Source organism: Xenopus laevis, chromosome 9_10L (assembly GCF_017654675.1).
Source record: "Xenopus laevis strain J_2021 chromosome 9_10L, Xenopus_laevis_v10.1, whole genome shotgun sequence".
Classification (NCBI taxonomy): Eukaryota; Metazoa; Chordata; class Amphibia; order Anura; family Pipidae; genus Xenopus; species Xenopus laevis.
In genome coordinates, this window is record NC_054387.1 from 64,253,395 (window position 1) to 64,258,762 (window position 5,368).

Here is a 5,368-nt window from a genome sequence, read left to right on the forward strand (position 1 = left end):
CCTGCCTCTTCTGATGGTGAGTAAATGTGCCTAATCTCATTGGGTGAACCCTGTATCTTCTGCCTTCATAGTCCTGTCTGTAGCTCCAGAGTTCCAAATGTGGGTTGCATTAATAGGTGCACCTGACTTTACCCAGATTTGCTTAAAAAAAACAAAAAAAAACAAAATACATGCACTGATCGATCCATTTAGACTTATTGGCACAATTGCGGTGGAAGCAACTTGGACTGTGGAAGCAAATATATGCAAGAATTAGGGGCAAAAAGACTGAATTAAAGTTAAACACAGCGATTTTTTTTTTTTTTTTAATGGGGATTTGCATTGGATAATTGCTCTTGGCACACTGCTTGCATTAGTAAATGACCCCTATGTTTGGCAAATCGAGATTTCATTTATGTGCCTAATAATGTACCTACAGTATTTGTAAGGATGATTTGTAAGTAATTTGATCCCCTTTCTACTGATAGGTTGGAAAGCCGCTCAATGGGCAAAATGTACATAAAGAAAACTGCTTTGATCTTAGTGAGCAATGGCGGTAGCTTATTTACTTCCTTAGAGGCTTACCTGCCATGGATAGTGCAAATGGACTATAATCAGTGCACTCACCCTTAAGATTTCATACAAAATATTCCATTGAGGCAAAGTCCCTGATTATCTTACTCAGGGATTATTAGTACTATAAGATGATGCAACAAGCTCTTGATTTACTACTCCAAGAATAGTACCCAAGAACATGGCCAAGTTGAAACAATGCAATATAGACATTGTAGAGGGAGGTTTAGGTATTACCTATGCCATATAAAATAAGGTTGTACTAATTGGCTATCAGTATCTCATCTGTAACTTTTCTTTTTTCTTTTTTTTTTTTACCCGTGAACCACATTCAAATGTAAAATAATTTGGAGGGCAACACAAGCATGACTAAGGTTCCTGGGGATGTCCAATAAAGGCTCTGATTTTCTATTTAGTAGCCCCTATGTGTTTTTTATGCAACCAAAAGTTGCCTCCAAGCCTGGAATTCGAAAATAAGCACCTGCTTTGAGAACAACATCCACGGGCTCGGTGACCAACATGTTGCTCACAAGTCACTGGTTGGGGATCACTTGGAACACCTAAGGCTGCAATGCATGTGACTGCTGCCTCTTTCAACAAAAGTACAGCATTCATGTGGTTTACTGCTGTGATACAATTCACAATCTTGATTTGCTGCACGAAAGCAACTATATCGAAGACATTTTTGCTATTTGTGACACTAACTTTTTTTCCTGCACTAATTAATGTTTTCAGTGCGCTGTGTCTTAATTTCCTTTTTAATAAGGAATTCTCTGCCCTCAGATTGCTTTAATTTAAAAACAAATTAAATTCCATTTGCTTCTGCTATTGGAACATGTTTACTTGCAGTGATGAGAAACAGCTGCTTTTGCAAAACTGTCATAGCAAGATAATTGAAACTTTACAAACTTTAATTAACATTGTCACATATTTTTTTCCAACATAGTAATGATCTTTGTCTAAATAGGTCAGTGTCATGTGACATTTGGGGCGCCTGTTGCTAGCTGATGACTTTATCAGGGAGAGTTTAAATATGACGCCCAATCTCCCGCCAGCTTTTTAATGCAACGTTAAGTTCATCAGTTGCACAATTATATAGATGTATTAGCAGGATAATGAATGTGGATAAGCAATTACAGTTTCCAGGCCATAATTAGTTGTTTGTGATTGATTGTGATTATGTTTGACTAACGCAATACAATACTGCAAGTATAGGGTTAATATTTGAAGGGGCATGTGATTTACATTTTTAAGCTATTCTTGATTAACATTAATTTAAAAAGAACATGTTGAATGAAGATGTTTTTATGCAATACACTACAGGAAAAAAAGGTTAAAAGTCATATGCAAATGAACATACAATTCTTTTAATAACAGTAATACAAATAAGCAATGCACAAATCTATAGTGTTTGAATTTGGCCAGATACTGAATCCTCTACAAAAGAATACTCAACTGAATATGAACCTTCTAAGCTGAGGGAGGAAAAAAACAAAGTCACATTTGACCAAACTTGTGCAGTTGGCCAGAGCTTTAGCAATAGGTTACAAAGAGTGGCGGTAAATAAAACATTTTCTTATTTGACCAGTATTACTACAGAGGTCTGTCCTTAGTCCTTTGTTTTTTTAATTTGTTTATTAATGATAAAGTTAGTATTGCAAGTCCTCTATGCCCGCAGTGCTGTCAAACTGGTGGCCCATGACCCCCCCTTATGTGGCCCTCACATGCAAGTTTGCCTGCTCTCTGCTTACCACGTGTAAAATTTAAACTGTATCACTACAGAAATGAACTGGCCCCTGCATTGTTCAGACCTCAAATTCACAGTAAACTCCTGCTTTGTTCACACCTGTAACACCTCTATTGTTCACACCCTAAAGCCCTGTACTGTTCACACCTTAGACCCAGACTGAAACTGCCCACATTGTTCACCTGTTCACACCTCATACAAACTGCTGAAAGGACACCAGCACTGTCACTGTATGTTGTACATCTTGTCTGATATGTTTCCCTGTCTCCTGCTCTGTTCACCCCTATAATCCCGGTGTGAACCATACTCTGCCTGCCCAGTGCTCCCTGTGTGTGTGCCATACTCTGCCTGCCCTATACTCCCAGTGTGCGCCATACTCTGCCTGTCCTATGCTCCTTGGGTGTGCCATACTCTGTCTTTGTGTGACATACCATGCCTTCCCTATGCTCCCTATGTGTGACATACTCTGCCTGTATGTGCCCTGCTCTGCCTGTGAAACATAAACCTGGTTTTTGTTCTGGGGGTTTGTTATTGTTCGAAAATTGTTGTTAGGGGATCCCCAAGGTGTTTAACCATGTACTGTAGGTGCAGTGATATCTACAGGGGAGGAGGAGGAATATGGATTTAAGGGTATGTTATCATATAACTTAACTGATAAGGGATATCCATGCAGTGAGCACCAACCATTTGGTCTTTTTGGTGTGCTACCACAATTAATATGGACATGGTCTTGTGCTAACTTGGGTGTGGTTTAAAGTGGGTGTGGTTTAAAAAACAGGGAGTGGCTAACACTGGCTTACATTATCGGCGCTCCACCATGTAGGCCAGAAAAATTCCTGCTCTCAGGACCACAGATGTTGGACACCATTGCTCTATAGCCGTCTCGCCAAACAAGAGGATATGTGATATGCTCAACTCTTTTTCTAACCAAGTACATTTTCCCTTGCCCAAGGATCAACATTTTATTCACCAACTGATTACTTTGGATACCATTAAGTACTTTAGCAAAATGTAAATATATAATCTATGTTCATTGCTAAAGATATTAAAGTATTTATGTTATAATGCCCAATTATTGAATTAAGCAAATTAAAGTGGTGCACAGTATCTGCCCAACATTTAAAAGATGTTTTGCTCAAACGTTACTGCTCAGTAAACCACAAAACTTATATTTAAATGAATTTCCCAATTAATTGAACATTTCTTCCATCGCCACACTTTCTACTGATCCATGGAAGATGCCAAAACTTGAAGAAAAACAGAACAATTAGGGGAACAAAGCACTTGCTGTATTTGAATACATCATCCTGAAATAAGTGGTGATTTTTCTCTTGTTTATGGAAGAGTAAAGAGATGTAAAATTTGTTTGAACAAGGACCTAATAGCTAGAGTGAATCATCTGATTATGTAAATTCAAAAATAGACTCATTAAACATTTTGCTTAGGCCAAATGAGTAGCAGCCTGACCCCATCTACAAATAATAATCCCCTTCGTGGCAGTGATGAATTGAAGAGCAGAAGAGCACTTGCTGAACTCTTCATCGTCAAAAAAGCAAGCTAATTGGAACCTTGACAAGATATCTGCATGTAGGTTGCTTTGGTCATGGATGGTGGTGTCTCCAGCCCCCTGTTAATGTACAGCAAATATGTCAGCTTCGTGGCCCTATAGTTCCTGTGAGAAAGAATCCTTAACAGTATTAGGGAACGTGAATATAATTATAAATATGTTTTACCACTTAATCTATCAGTAATATATCCGATATAATATATTTCTTTTGGGGGGGGGATTTATAAAAATTAATTAAGCATTCAAGCAAGATTGGGGTTTGTTCTTTTTTGCCTTGTTTACAAGTCTATGTCATATAACAACTCATAATTCTAAAACAATAATCTGACAAGCATCTGATTAGACTTAATACACATTATAACACTTTATTTGCATTTATAATTAGATTATTAAAAGCCGACTATATTTCAGTCCTTTGCTGAGGTTGTTGGGCATGTCCACATGCCTTATTATACACTAGTTTTACCAAGAAACCAACCCCGAGGACTAAGATCTGTGCATGGCATAAAGCAAGATGTCAAATTAACTGTATAAAAATAATGAGTTAGCATTAAATGCTTATGAAAAATTCATGAAATTCATACTTCCAATTATTTTCACAAATGGCTTCAGAATTTGCATCCAATTTAGAACCTTCTGCCCGAAAAAATACATTTTATTGCTTTTTCTCCCCTATCAGTAAAAAATGTTATGCCAGCAAACAGTTTTAAATGGGACATTTATTGATCCATATTGTGTGTGGTTTTTTTTTTTTCAGTGATTAGTTTCAGGAAACAATGCTCATTTTGGACAATGCTAACCATAGTAAAAAGTTAACAATTTTTTACTTTTTGTAGGTTGTAGTCGAGTATATAAAAACAATGAGCTTGAGTTTCCTTTTTACTTGATTAGATTACCTGCCTTCCTACCTCCAATCAGTTGGTCTGCTTCCGTAGGTGCATAACTTGGATTTTACAGGGAGGTTCTCTGTATATCCTGCTTCTATACTGCCTCTATGCATGTTAGCACAATCCCACAATGGTTTCTAATAGACCTAAACCTAGGAGCACATATTGCTGAAAAAAAACCCATCACTTCTATTTAATCCTTTTAAATGAGCTTGGCTAACTGCTAGTTGATCTAGGGGAGGTGAAAACCCCCATCTGCAGACTCTCCAATTTGTCTCAGAAGAGAAATCTCCTTCTTGACTCCTAAGAAGTTTATTGTACCATTGCCTGGATCAATTTTGAACCAAGCTGACTTCAGTAACTTGTATAACTGTATTTTTTCACTTTCTGAAAAGCCATACCCTTTCTTGAAACTCTCTAATGAATCTGCTAATTTAATAGCCTTGGGGAGAGAATTCACAGTTCTCACTGTAAAAAAAAACCTTTCATATATTAAGATGGAACATCCTTATGATTGAATGCACCTACATCCACTGGAAGGACCTACTGGTGAGTGTTACGTTACATATAATCATCATAATCACCCAAGTACTTCTTCTTTAGGATAAGCAATGC